Source organism: Dendrobates tinctorius, unplaced genomic scaffold (assembly GCF_039654945.1).
Source record: "Dendrobates tinctorius isolate UK_male_01 unplaced genomic scaffold, ASM3965494v1 ptg000095l, whole genome shotgun sequence".
In the NCBI taxonomy this organism is placed as follows: domain Eukaryota; kingdom Metazoa; phylum Chordata; class Amphibia; order Anura; family Dendrobatidae; genus Dendrobates; species Dendrobates tinctorius.
In genome coordinates this window covers 18920387-18935745 of record NW_027361763.1, presented here as the reverse complement: position 1 = coordinate 18935745, position 15359 = coordinate 18920387, and the positions used below count along the sequence as shown (strand labels likewise).

Genomic DNA, 15359 nt, shown 5'->3' with positions numbered 1-15359 from the left:
TACATTTTTTCAGAGATTTTTTTCAAGTTTTTTTTTTTTCATTTTTTTTAGTCCCAAAAAGGGGACCTGTATCTGCCATCACAGAGAAGCCTGAGGAGCGGCGGAGACGGCCTCTTCTGTGCCCCACCACGATCACTATTGACTGCAGCATCTGAGGGGTTAATCTGAAGCGATCAGAGGTCACTGCGGTGAGGCGCGTGCTGAATATTTGTACCTTTGTTTTTTCCTTATTTTGGTAATCTGCAGCATCACGCTTTTTACCCATAGGAATCACCGGAGAGCACAGCCTCGGGGGTGACATCGGTCCCTTGCACAGCAGATCTGGGTTGGCGATCACGCCATCTATCAGCGCCGACATGAGCAGACCCAGGCGGAAGTGATGGCTGATTCTTGCTTCTTTCCTTATTGAGGGCCATATCAGGTACACCCTAGTTTGCCCTCAATAATAGGATTTCACAAATTGTTTGCCTCATGTGCCATCGCCAACGATGATCGAGGTGGCGGAGGCAGGGGTACACTGAGGAGATGTCAATCAGGCTTATGGGGAAGATGTAGTAGCAGCGGGGAGGAGGATCAATGAGGAGCTGCTATTCAGACCAGGAGATTCAGCAGCAGCAAGTAGGAGGAATTCTAAAAGAGGATGGACACTGACGACGAGCTGTCAGTCACTGTAGGTGGGTAGAAATTCTGCAGCAGGGAGGAGGGACACTGAGGGGCTGTCAGTCACTGTAGGTGGATGGAAATTCAGCAGTAGCAGGGAGGAGGCACACTGAGGGGCTGTCAGTCACTGTAGATGGGTGGAAATTCAGCAGTAGCAGGGAGGAGAGACACTGAGGGGCTGTCAGTCACTGTAGATGGGTGGAAATTCAGCAGCAGCAGTGAGGAGGGACACTGAGGGGCTGTCAGTCACTGTAGGTGGCAAGAGATTCATCAACTGAAGAGAGGAGGGACACTAAAGACTTGTCAATCAGGCTATGTGAGCACAGAGAGACTGGACACTGAGGAGCTGTTACTCACTCTAGGTGGGTGGAGATTCCGCAGCAACAGGGAGGAGGAACATTGAGGAGATGCCAGTCAGTCTCAGTCGAGATTTATCAGCAGATAGGAAAGATATCGAGAAGCTCTCTAACAGGTTAGGTGAGTGGAGTTTGAGCAGCAGCAGGGATGAGAGCATTGAGGAGCTCAATTGTAGCTCACGACAGGACCCCCGATCTGAGGGTGCGGCAACAGCTGATTAATCTTGAGTCCTCTATTGTGGGTTAACACAACCCAGATGGGCAGGCAGGTCCTTAATTTCATCTAATTCCGTATTCCTCACTTGGACAAGACCCTATTACGCTTGGTGTCCCCTTTCCTTTCATCTAACATTGAGGAGCTGTCAGTCAGGTTAGGTAGGTGGTGATTCAGCATCAGCAGGGAGGAGGGACAGTGAGGGGCTGTCAAATAGGTTAGGTGGGAAGATATTCATCAACAGTACCAGGAAGGAGGGACACTGAAGGGCTGTCAATCAGGTTAGATAGTAAGATATTCATCAACAGCAGCTAGGAGGGAAACTAAGGTGTAGTCAATCAGGGTAGGTGAATGCAGGGAGAAAGGACATTGAGGAGCTGTCAATCACTCTTGGGGATCAGAGATTCAGCAGCAAATGGAAGGGAGGACAATGAGCAACTTCCAATCAGATTGGGTGCATGAGAATTCAGCAGCAAACAGTAGAGCACTGAAGAGCTGTCAATCAGTTTAGGTGTGTAAAGATGCAGCATGGAAGGAGAATTAAGAGAGATCAGGCTGGGTGGGACAATGGTGAGCTGTCAATCAGACTAGATAGGTGGAGATTCGGCATCAACAGTGAGGAGGTACTCTGAGGAGCTGTCAGTCAGGTCTAGTATATGGGGATTTAGCAACAGAAGAAAGAACACAGAAGACCTCTCAATAAAGGTTTCGTGATCTGATTGTGCAGCAGCAGAGAAGAGGGACACTGAGGAGCTGTCAATCAGATGACATGTGTAAAGACTCAGCAGCAGCAGGGAGGGGGAAATGGGGAGCTGTCAGTCAGGGTAGGTGGTCACAGATTCAGCAGCAGCAGGGAGGGAGGCAATGGGTAGCTGCTAGTCAGGGTTGGTGAGCACAGTTTCAGCATCAGTAGGGGGGGGTAATGGGGAGCTGTCTGTCAGGTCTTGTGGGCACAGATTCAGCCGCAGCAGGGAGGAGGGGCAATGGGGAGCTGTCAGTCAGGGTAGGAGGGCATAGATTCAGCAGCAGCAGGGATGGGGGCAATGGAGACCTGTCAGGATAGGTGGGCACTGATGCAGCAGGGAGGGGGCAATGGGAGCTTTGAGTCAGGGTAGGTGGGCACAGATTCAGCAGCAGCATGGAGGAGGGGCAATGGGGAGCTGTCAGTCAGGGTAGGTGGGCACTGATTCAGCAGCAGCAGGGAGGGCCAATGAGAACTATCAGTAAGGGCAGGTGGGCACTGATACAGCAGGGAGCGGGGCAATGGGAGCTTTCAGTCAGGGTAGGTGGGCACAGGTTCAGCAGCAGAAGGGGCAATTGGAGCTTTCAGTTGTAACATGATGGCACGGGGTGGTAGTCGTGGGCGAGTCCACTAAGTCACAGCCAGTGAGCACCCCGGCCCCTTGCACATAGAAAGATAGATAAAATCCAATCCTGCAGCACAGTCAGTTACTTCTATCACAGGGTTGTTCCCCATGCTGGAAAAACGTCCTCAGATACACCACACGTCACTATTCTGTCCAAACATTAGAAACTTTTAATGAATATGAAGTAACATGAGGAAAATAAAGTAATGCTTCCTGCGCTTTCCCTGCATCTTCAACGGGGTATACAGCATCAACGGCTTCCATCCAGATTTTGGGGAACTATCTGCAGTCTCCCCCACCGAACCAGGTCCCAATCACACTGCCCGACAGTTCTTGGCAGCTAAGGCCCCCCCGGATCGTGGAACCCTCTATTCCTGGCAGTGAAACAAGTCCTGCCTCGGGCAAGCCTGCCCTGGCTCTGCTGCAGAAGCAGGCACTGCTGGACTGGCTCCTCTTTTTAACTCCTTCTATCCTTAATTTCCACATCTGCAAAAGTTAGCATATTCAGTACAGTTTGCACAATACAAGAACACATACAGACACAGCACAATATATTGGTAAAACATTAATACATGACATTATACATTAACACAGGGGTGAACCATCAGGGTGCCGCATGGGACACACGTGCCCGGCGAGTAGGAGGAAGAAGGCAGTTGAGGGTCCATGCCACCTCCTTACACAGTCATGGTAGGTGGGCACAGATTCAGCAGCAGCAGGGAGGGGGGGCAATGGGGAGCTGTCAGTTAGGGTAGGAGGGCACTGATTCAGCATGGAGGGGGCAATGGGGAGCTGTCAGGGTAGGTAGGCCCTGATTCAGCAGCAGCAGGGAGGGGGGGCAATGGGGAGCTGTCAGTTATGGTGGGAGGACACTGATCCAGCATGGAGGGGGCAATGGGAGCTTTCCGTCAGGGCACAGATTCATCAGCAAAGGTGGCAATAAGAGCTTTCAGTGAGGGTAGATTGGCACAGATTCAGCAGCAGCAGGGAGGGGGGGTAGTGGGGAGCTGTCAGTCAGGGAAGATGGCCACTCATTCAGCAGCAGTGAGCAGGGCAATGGGAGCTTTCAGTCAGGGTAGGTGGGCACAGATTCAGCAGCAGCAGGGAGGGGGACCATGGGGAGCTGTAGTCAGAGTAGGTGAACTCAAATTCAGCAGCAGCAGGGAGGGAGAAAATGGGGAGGTGTCATTCAGGATAGATGGACACTGATTCAGCAGCAGCAGGGAGGGAGGCAATGAGCATGCATTCTGCACTGACCATAACAGAAGCCAATAATGAGGCCGGCAGGGAGGGGGACGTCTGGTGAATTATCTGCCATGTTTGTTTTCACATTATAATATTAATAATTATCCCACTATTTACATTTATTGTTGGGAAATGTAGAATTTGTCAGAAAAGCTCATGATCGGCAGCGCAGGAGGGCGGAAAACAGGCTGCAAGCGCATGCAAAAGTAAGGACACCCCACACGGACCCTGTATCGTCTCCACGTTGCTTTATAACTATGGACAAGTGGTGAGCATCCATCACCGGGCTACTCATCAGTATCACACACATCAGGCTTAGATACACTCATCAGTATCACACACATCAGGCTTAGATACACTCATCAGTATCACACACATCAGGCTTAGATACACTCATCAGTATCACACATCAGGCTTAGATACACTCATCAGTATCACCCACATCAGGCTTAGATACACTCATCAATATCACACACATCAGGCTTAGATACACTCATCAGTATCACACACATCAGGCTTAGATACACTCATCAGTATCACACACATCAGGCTTAGATACACTCATCAGTATCACACACATCAGGCTTAGATACACTCATCAATATCACACACATCAGGCTTAGATACACTCATCAGTATCACACACATCAGGCTTAGATACACTAGATAGTATTAAACAATAAGATAGGCATAGATACTATGGACAGTATCACACACTGTGGCCTTAGATACAAATCACCGATAACACCCCAAAAAGAGCAGAGAGAAGAGAGGAGCACAGAGGAGAAGAGAGGAGCAGAGAGAAGAGAGGAGCCGAGAGGAGCACAGAGGAGAAGAGAGGAGCTGGACTGGTGTAACGATGGGGGAGTCATAGACGTGTGATATGTCCCCTATGATGGGGACTCCGGATGTTGGCACAATAAGAGGGTCCGTGTCACTCCACGGGGGGCTCACTACTCAGATGTGTAATCATTAGCGCCCCCATCAGACACGCGGTGTAAATGCTGCATGTTATCTGCACATTATCCGCTTTGATTATTTCCTTTTTGTTCCTTTATTTTACCTCTTATTTGATGCATTTTCGGTGCAGATGTGAAGTCGCAATTTCTAATTCTTTTTCTTCTTTTGTACAGAGAAGTTTTAATCCTGCATCTAACACAGGCGCTTTCTTTATTTCTGCATTTTTTTCAGGCTCCAAATAAGAGAAAACACGCAGCAAACAGCGCACAGTCCCGCAGCGTCGTCCGTGTCCGGAGTTTTCATCAGATCTCATCTACTTTTATGGCTAAACATAGAAAACAACGCAGCATTTACACTGTGTGTGAACACGGCCCAACTGTGCAAGCAAAGTGGATGGGATTTCCCTTCTCTATTCTCCATTTTTTCTCTCCATAGATCTTAGTACGGACCCGTTGCCCCCCTATTCCTGGAGAGACACTAAGGCCAGGTTCACACCTTCAGTATCTGGTCAGTATTTTACCTCAGTATCTGTAAGCCAAAACCAGGAGTGGGTGATAAATCCAGAAGTGGTGACGGGTTTCTATTATACTTTTCCTCTGATTGTTCCACTCCTGGTTTTGGCTTACAAATGCTGACGTAAAAAACTGACCAAATACTGAACGTGTGAACATGGCCTTACACCTAATCATTGACCAAAATGCTGGAAATGGGCTGGAGTCTTGTGAGGCTGTCGCCTGGTGTCTGCGGGTGGAGTCTCACTGTTTGGTTTTCTGTCCTTGGCGCCATGTGGCGGCTTTATTACACGGCGGGCAGGTGCTCCTACACACGGCCTGTTTGTTTAGTCAGTGTGGATTTCACTACACGCTTTTATATCGAATTCCTGCCTCCAGGAAGCAGCGACAGCGAGATGGAAGGATCTGAGGGAAAGCCCTGACAGCCCCACCGGGCTCAGACACAATGGCAGCCACCAAGCACACGGAAATAAGGTTCTCCAGTCTCCTGGCCATAATTAGGAATGGGAAGATGAGGAGTCCGGACTGAGTTTTTGCTCAGAGATCGCCAACGCAACAGGACTTCAAAAGAAGTTGATGAATCTCTCAGGAGCAGACAAAACCTCACAAAACTACCTGGAAAGCAAGTGTCGGGACCCTCAGGGGCGTGGCACATATGCAAAGGGGTGTGGTATAGGCTCAGCAGGGGTGGGGCCTGCAAAGGGGGTGTGTCTATAATGAATCCATTTTTGGTAGTGCACGATGCGAACACTCTCATCTGGACGAATGCTGCTAAAATTCGAGAGGTACGATGGAAGGAACAGTCCCAGCAAGTGCCAGAAAGTAACCACATCTTCCCTCGAAAGCTCAGAGGCATCCAAATTATTTTTCCCAACCTCATCCCTGAAGTCCCACCAATGTCCCAGTGGTGCCCAAGCTCCAATACACCCCGAAATTCATAACAATGAAGACTAATGTAGGTCTCCCATGACCAGAAGGGCCATCTGAGAATCTTAAAGGGGTTTCTTCCATAAGCAGCACCCCCTTTGTGAATGAGGCTGAGGTGTAATACCACACAAAACCTGTAAACCTGGGTGGCGCTGTTTGTAGAAGAAGTAGTCATCCATGTTTTCTAATCCCCCTCAAACAAGCAATGTTATTACTGCCATAAGACTGGGGGTGAGATAAAGGTAAAGGGGTCTTCTGTCTCATTCATGATCCAGAAACTTCTCCGATTTCTTCCGGTGGATGTGCATTAATTACATAAAGCTGCGACGTCGTTAACGAGGTGTAATTAAATCCTCCTGTATTCCGCAGCCTTTATTCTCCCACGTGAAGCTGATCTCATTGCTATTCAATCCGAAGCCGTCGCCTTTCGCTCTTTAATTACGGCCTCGCTATTACACCGTCCGCCTGGCAGCGGAATTACGCTCCATCTATAAGAACCTGCTCACGAGGAATCTGATGTCAATAATTCCTGGTATACGGTCCGGGGGACAATTAGGCTGAATACGAGTCTAATTAGACTAATGGATATCATGGAACAGGAGGAAACGGGGAAACGCTCAGGGAGTAAAATCTATAATTCACAAATTGCTCCGGTGCTTGTAAGATGCAAATGGCAGAAGCAGGTGGGAGAAGGTGGAACAAAACACTGGACGCGGGAGTAATTAGAGGGAAGCATGTGCAACAAGTGGAACGGGGCCCCCGCGCTCACTGAATGTTATACAGTATATACTGCATACATACAAAAGTAATACCGCTACACAATGCCAAAGTAATGATACCATATAGTGCACTCCTAACAAAGACATAGGCTACTTTCACACATCAGGTTTTCGGCGTCAGGCGCGATCCGGCGTCGTGCCGGAACGCCGGATCCGGCAAATGTTTAGTAAAACCTGATGTGCCGGATCCGGTTTTCTGCCGGATCCGTCTTTTTCTTGACAGACAAAACCGGATCCGTCTCATCCGGTTCATCCGTTTTTCTATCCGTTTTTCGACGGATTACGCCGGATCCGGTTTTTAAAATTGACCCTTGTGGCCTTCCGAACGGGATTGGCTACTGGAAAACTATATATAGCGTGTTCCTACAGCCCTTCTTTGACAGGTTGTAGAGAAGAAAGTGCAGGTTGGAGAGAAGAGCAAGTTACTGGCGAAGATGGATGTTGTCATTGGAAATATTACCACTAGAAGTTCTGTGACGGTTTCAGGGACAATTTTCCACTATACTTTATGTCACCTCAAGGCAGAGTACACTGGCAGGATGACAGAGTGTGAAAGATTTGTGCCCTAACCAAACTTGTGTACCTTCTGGACCAACAGTATATACCTTTGCCAACCAAAGTTGGCTATCTTGTCATGGTCTTACTATTTTTAGCTTTAGGCCACAGGTGTGTACCTGGTTGTGTTTTATGCAAAGTATTTCACCTTTTAACAAAAGTTGTGTACATTGTTAGGAAATCACCAACAATAAACACAACTTTTCAGGTGAAATACTTTGCTTCAAACACAACCAGGAACACAACTGTGGCAAAAAGCTAAAATTTACCCACAGTTATATACCTGGTTTTGAATACCTTTTTACCTTTGAAATACCCTGTATTTAACCTTTTTTTAAAACATAGTTCGCCGCAGAAAGAAATGACAGACAACCAGTGTAAACAATAATTTAACTTTTATTTAAATTTTTTTTTTTTTTTATGTTTTTAAAGTGCAAAAAACTTTTTTAATAAAGGTTTTAAACCCAATGGGCATTTTTATTACAACAAAAAAAGATTACAAATCTGTGTACTGTGTGGTGGAAATACTGCTGGAGGGGCTGCGGGACACTTCGACACTGGGTGTGTGGAGAGAGGACTGGGATCGTGGTGGGGAAGGAACAGTTAGAGGTGAAGGTGTGGAAAAAGCTACAGAATGGGTGGACATGTGGGAGGCAGAAGAGGTGGTGGGTGGTGGAGTGGAGGGTTGGGCAGGGACTGTAGGAGCAGATGATGTTGATGGAAAGTTGTATGGGGAAGGAGTTTGGTACGGGGCAGGTTGCTGGAAGAGGGGAGATGACTGGTACTGGGGAGGTTGCTGGTATGTAATAGGAGGGGGAGGATGGAAAGTGGCTGGAGGGGGTGCAGATGTAATAGGAGGGGGAGGATGGAAAGTGGCTGGAGGGGGTGCAGATGTAATAGGAGGGGGAGGATGGAAAGTGGCTGGAGGGGGTGCAGATGTAATAGGAGGGGGAGGATGGAAAGTGGCTGGAGGGGGTGCAGGTGGAGGAACTACTGTGGTGGGAGGAGGAGGTTGGGAGGTAACTTGCTGGAGAGCAGCGTGGCATGAATGCATTACATGCATCTGCTGGGCAGGAGAGAGTGTTTCCATGCGCTCCACAACAGACCTGAAAAAGGTGTGGTTTGGCGAAGATCTTGCTTCTGAATGCATGGTTTGCAGAAGTGTCTTCACCTCCAGAATGCTGGAGTTGATCTGCTGAAAGCCTGCGGAGATTTGCTCTGACAAGACTTTTAGACAGTTCTGGAAAGATGCATTCAGATGCAAGAACTCTGGCGCATAAGTCTTTTCCTGACCCCTCTGCCGCTGCCGCCCAGTACCCGCAGGTGTACTAGAGGTGGCAGGGGCAGAAGGGTGGGGTAAAGGGAAAGCGATCTCCTCACCAGCAGCTTCATGTAATGTAGGCGGCCACGATGCTCCTGTGCTGGTGGATGGGACAGATGGGTCGAATGTGTGGGAAGGCTGGGAAGGTGCAGATGTACCGGGGCGGTCGAAGTGTCCCTCGGTGCCGGTCTCCTCAGGGATCGCCTCAGAAGGGGCCAATCGTGCAGGCTCCCGAGTGCTGCTCACCGTGCTGTGGAATAAAGAGAAAAAAAAAACAATTAAAATAGTGACATGGTATGGCCCTGGCTGAAAAAAAAATTTACATCTAACATTTTTTTTCACATGTGGTGTGTAATATTTACCTTCTAGTGACCATTGTTTCCCGGAGGAACGACAGGGCTTGTGCGTACTTGTACTTGCTCCTGCGTCCTCCAGATCCACTCGGGGCCCGCATCTCTTTATTGAACTCCTTCTTGAAACGATCCCTCACAGACCGCCACCGATTCACAATTCTGTTCCCTGAAACGAGAAAGGACAAAGTGGTTAGTATACAACATCAGTGTTTCCCAAACTCCAGTCCTCATGGTCCCCAGGGGTCATGTTTTCAGGATTTCCATAGTAAATAGAAATCCTGAACACATGATCCGTGGGGACCACGAGGACTGGAGTTCGGGAAACACTGGTTTACATCAAGCAACCGGTACTGTATATACTTACGCTCTGTAATCTGGGCCCGAGCTTCGAGGTCCTCCCAGCGGCCCACAAGGAGCGAACAGATTTCCTCCCAGAGTCGTCGGGTAACGATCAGGTCAGCGTGGCGGCGGTCAGCCATATTCCAGAGCGGCTCCCTTTCTCTGACGAGATCGATGAGGCGGTCCACATCAATCCCTCCATCCTCACCGTCAGAGTCGGGAGCACGCTGTGAAGGCTGTTAAAGAAAAAGACAAAAATAACATAATTAGCCTCCACAAAAGAAATGAAATAAAAAGTGCAAAAAAACAAAGCAAAAATATTTATACTTACACGCTGGTGACCGCCGCATTGCTGTCGCCGACGACCCTGGGAGGCACTGCGAGGACCTCTTGGCCGAGCACCAGATTGGGAAGACTAGAGAAGAAAACAAAAAATGTTATGTCTTTGGATGTAGGCATTTGTTTGCTGTGTGTGGTCTGCAGAACATTGTTTTCTATGTGTTGTGTGTAGTGTGATGTTGTGTTTCTGCGTTTGATGCAAAAAACTTACGAATTGTGAGCCCACTCCAGGTGTCTGTCCACCCGTTCCTTCTTCTTCTGGGAGCTCCTCTTCATCTTGTGATTCCTGTTTTGAAATAAAAGGCAATGAATAGACATATATTACAGAGATGATGGATTTTGGAAATAAAAACTTACCGTCAAACGCTGACGATGCGAGGGAGGGCTCCCAGAAGAAGATGTGCTGTCCTGTTGATGGCCAGACTCCATGGCTGTGGGTATTGCTGCTGCTAGTGATGCCATTTCTGCTGCTGCTGCTGCATCTCTTTGGCGGCTGTTGAATAAAGAGAAACAAAGGGCCAATGAATATCTTGATATTCCATGGCCCTAGTTTGGAGGAATGGGGGATTTGATAATTACCGTCTCTCATCTGCTGCTGGACTCCCCTCCCGTTGTTCAGCATGCTGCTCCATTTGGGGTGGTGGTGGTGCTGATGGTGCTGCAGTGGTCTCCTGCCTTCTCCTGCTGCGCTTGGTTGCTTTCTTGGGTGGCATGTTGGGTGTGGCTGTGGGTCCCACTGTCTTGCTTTTATATATGTCTTGTGGGCAGAGCTACTGAGCATGCTCAGACCAAAAAAACCGGATCCGGCTTTCGCCGGATCCGGCGCATTGCGGCGCTCATAGGCTTTCATTGTGTGGAAAAGCCGGACGCGCCAGATCCGGCGTGTCCGGCTTTTTCGCCGGAGACAAAAAACGTTACAGTAGACGTTTTTTCCAGACGCCGGATCGCGACACATTGCGAAACATTGCCGGATCCGGCGAAAACCGGATGAAACGCATGGCCATCCGGCGCAAATGCAAGTCAATGGGGGGGAAACCGGATCCGGCATTGCATTTCGCCGGATCCGGTTTCTGTCAAAAGCGCCGGATCGCGCCTGAAGGCGAAAACCTGATGTGTGAAAGAGGCCATATATGGCCAAATGAAATGTCCACATAATATCGCCATATAGTTCCTACAGAAAACTCCCATATAGCGCATGCATAACAAATGCCGCCATATAAGGCTGAAAGAAAGGGCTGATAGTGGATCAGACCTCAGGCAGTTGCTTGATTTGACACCCTCCTAAATTAGGTATCTGGTGCAATATGGGCACCAAGTCTCTCTGCCCCGGCCAGGTGACTTTGGGAACAATTTTATTGTATTTTATTCTTTATTTTGCTTAAATGCAGATATTTTGGGGGTAATAATAACTTTTGCAATTGGGTTTTATTAAAATTTCAGCTTTTACTGATTCCTGACACGTTGCTGGCCGCAGAATAAGTGAAGGAAGAATCTGTCAGTGAGCTCGTTCTTATAGAGTTTGTAGCTTGTTCTGAGCTTTTCGCTGAATTACGGCCACATCTATGTACAGCTCATCATTCATGCATTTTGTTGTCATAAACCAACACTGAGAAGTTAAGAGAAAGGCAAATAAAAATGTCACAAACTCCCCTTCAGATATAGCTCACTGACACATTCTCAGTTCACTCATGTGCTGGGAAACAAAGAGCCCGTAAAAGGCAAAACGGTACAAAATTTTCAATGAAACCCATATGCAAAAATTAATTTTTGCCCTAAATGCATGCATTTAAGCAAAGAAAAAAGTGTTTATGCCTATGCTGACGACTGCTAGCCCACTTCTCTGCACAGTAGTCCAGCATCCATGACACAGATCGTGTTTTTTTTCTTGCCGTTGCAGAACACAGACGGTTACCAAGGCGAGAACTCGCGGCAGCGGCGGCACATTCTGTGCTGTTTGTTCTCCTTCCGCCACATACTCGCCAGTTGGAGTAATAATGACATCTGAGCTAGATTTCTTCTCAGTCCAATCATCCCCTGGAGAAGAATACGAGTATTACCACGTAACAGGATTATGGGGCTTTAATGTCCCTTTATTGCTGAAGATTATTCTTTTCTATGCAACATATTCCTAATCCCAACGATTCAGACAAACTGGGTCAGTAGGAACAGAGAGGGTTTGGGAAAGGAACATCTAATCGCATGTAATCATGGCAGATTCTGTAGTGATCGTCGGTGCGGATTCCAAACTCTCAGGTTCTCCCTGAGTCTGCATTATGTACTGCAGGCCACCTGCTTAGTAATGTGTCCAGCAGAGTCCATCTCACTACGACCTGATGAGAAGCTGTAGATGGAACCGGTGGTGTAACTAGGGTCTACTGGGTCCAGATGTAAAATTTGGATCTGGGCCTCCACCTGCATGCTAGTCAGATGTACAGAGCCTTGTAGCAATCTATATATAATGTATGTATAGACACAAGTGTTCAACCTCCATTTAATAATGTGTTCCGTAATGTTCCCTTTCTGTAATAATGTCCCCAGTTCTGACCACACTTTCTGTAATAATGTTCCACGTCCTGGCCCCTTTCTGTAATAATGTCCCCCGTCCTGGCCGCTTTCTGTAATAATGTCCCCAGTTCTGACCACTTTCTGTAATAATGTCCCTCATCATGGCCCCTTTTTGTAATAATGTCCCCCGTCCTGGCCGCTTTCTGTAATAATGTCCCTCATCTTGGCTGCTTTCTGTAATAATGTCCCCAGTTCTGACAACTTTCTGTAATAATGTCCCTCATCCTGGCCCCTTTCTGTAATAATGTCCCTCATCTTGGCCCCTTTCTGTAATAATGTTCCCCAGTTCTGACCACTTTCTGTAATAATGTCCCCCGTCCTGGCTGCTTTCTGTAATAATGTCCCCAGTTCTGACCACTTTCTGTAATAATGTCCCTCATCCTGGCCCCTTTCTGTAATAATGTCCCTCGTCCTGGCCCCTTTCTGTAATAATTTCCCTCATCTTGGCCCCTTTCTGTAGTAATGTCCCTCATCATGGCCCCTTTCTGTAATAATGTCCCCCGACCTGGCCGCTTTCTGTAATAATGTCCCCTGTTCTGAACCCTTTCTGTAATAATGTCCCTCATCCTGGCCCCTTTCTGTAGTAACGCCCCTCGTCCTGGCCTCTTTCTGTAATAATGTCCCCTGTCCTGGCTCCTCTCTAATAATGTCCCCCATCCTGGCCCCTCTCTGTAATAATGTCCCCCGTACTGGCTCCTCTCTGTAATAATGTCCCCCGTCCTGGCCCCTCTCTGTAATAATGTCCCCCGTCCCGGCCCCTCTCTGTAATAATGTCCCCCGTCCCGGCCCCTCTCTGTAATAATGTCCCCCGTCCTGGCCGCTTTCTGTAATAATGTCCCCCGTCCCGGCCCCTCTCTGTAATAATGTCCCCCGTCCTGGCCGCTTTCTGTAATAACGTCCCTCGTCCTGGCCCCTTTCTGTAGTAACGTCCCTCGTCCTGGCCTCTTTCTGTAATAATGTCCCCCGTCCTGGCCGCTTTCTGTAATAATGTTCCCCGTTCTGGTTCCTTTGTATAATAATGTCCCCAGTCCCGGCCCCTCTTTGTAATAATGTCCCCCGTACTGGCCCCTCTCTGTAATAATGTCCTCTGTCCTGGCCCCTCTCTGTAATAATGTCCCCCGTACTGGTCCCTCTCTTTAATAATGTCCCCCGTCCTGGCCCCTCTCTGTAATAATGTCCCCAGTCCTGGCCCCTCTCTGTAATAATGTCCCCCGTCCTGGCCCCTCTCTGTAATAATGTCTTCCGCCCTGGCCGCTTTCTGTAATAACGTCGCCCTTTCTGACTAGAGATGAGTGAATTTGATTGGATTTTGGCCCCGAATCTGATTTTGACATATTCAGGTCATATTCGAACACTATTCGGGCAGAATGTATGTGTTATGATCAGTTCCGAACATGTTTGGTTATTTCTACTCCCATTGACTCGGCTGTGTTTGACGAATATTGCAAAAACAATATTCAAATCCGATCGTATTCGGAACTAAATCCGAACAAATTTGCTCTTCTCTGGTTCTGACCCTTCTCTGTAATAATGTCGCCCATCCTGGTTGCTTTCTGTAATAATGTCCCTCATTCTTACCCCTTTCTGTAATAATGACCCCCAAGCAGGGCCAGGACAAGGTATTTTGGGGCCCTAGGCAGATGAAGCAGACGGCGCCACACCCTCACCCTGATGAACAGAGTGAAAGAATGGGTCAGAGACTGAGGTAAAAGGACTGCTAAAGTAACCCCCCCCCCGCTTTATTTCTCCAAAAAATACCAGCAAAATTTTAAAAAGTAATGTGCTTGAGGGGTCAGGATCAACAGCGAGAGGGGCCGCTTGGTTTCAATTAAAGTGTCCATCGATTGGTAGAAATGTAAGTAGGTGAACTACATGCAGCAGCAGAGACACAGGCAGCTCAATAATCTACTTTTATTTTCTTATCAGAATAATGTGAATAAGAGATTGTTGTTAGAGGCAGATTATACAGACACAGAATTCACAGGATGAATAGCAAAACAATTATATAAACAGGAATATATTGTTCAATGTACTGTGGGAGGAAGGACCTGAACAGTAAAGATAACAGTGTCTCTGGGCCGGAACCAATGGGATTGCCACTAATGTTGCAGGGGGACGGGGTATCTGACCGGGACAGACCTGTAACCCCTGCTGCTAAGGGCGGGTCTGTGAAAAAAGGGGCGGAGCGCGGGAACAAAGGGGCTTTTTGCGGGAAGACAGAAGGGACTGCAGGTGAAGGTTAGCTCCCTCCCTGCGGTAAACCTGGCAGACTGCAGACTGCGTTCCAGTTCACCCTTCCCTGCGCCAAGCGTCAGCATTAGTGACTGCATACCCCGGGGGAACAACGCCCGGACGTGATCACAGGCAAGAATCCCTGACCGCACTGTGTGACACTTACCCGCTGACAGTGTAATGATGTGCAGGTGCTGAGTATGTCACCACGGGACAGAGACAGACCAAAAGTTAAAGGGTTTATTTACAGGGGTCAGAATCTCCTCGCAGGGAGAAAACAGTGGGGGTTAAACTGAACAGGTAATGGTGATTTAACGGTATATGAAAACTAGACAAAGTTATCAAACAGTCAAGCAGAATAACGGCAATAAACGGGTATTCTTGCAACTTATCAGTCTGATGAAATCTTGATTGTAGGGTCATCTTCTCCAACATAGGCGCCGTCAACAGCGGCACTTGTAGTCTCTGTAGTCTCTCTAAGCTCTGTAGTCTCTGTGGTAGGTAACCGGGGCTTCAGGGGTTAAAGCGGGAGGCAGGGGAGACACTGGGCAAACTGGGTCTCCCCTGCTCTGAGTCTCTGCTTTCAAACTAACAGTCTCTCTGCAGGAATGATGTACCGTATCTTGTTAAGTCTC

General features: G+C 48.2%; 1 long non-coding RNA gene across 1 annotated transcript; it reads left to right on the top strand.

The window, feature by feature from the left end:
- The first annotated feature begins 55 nt into the window (after positions 1 to 55).
- On the top strand, positions 56 to 7640 carry LOC141098781 (uncharacterized). The gene is made up of 3 exons (XR_012234355.1): positions 56 to 188; positions 268 to 421; positions 5034 to 7640. It is a non-coding gene; the product is annotated as an uncharacterized lncRNA (long non-coding RNA).
- The last annotated feature ends 7719 nt before the right edge of the window (positions 7641 to 15359 follow it).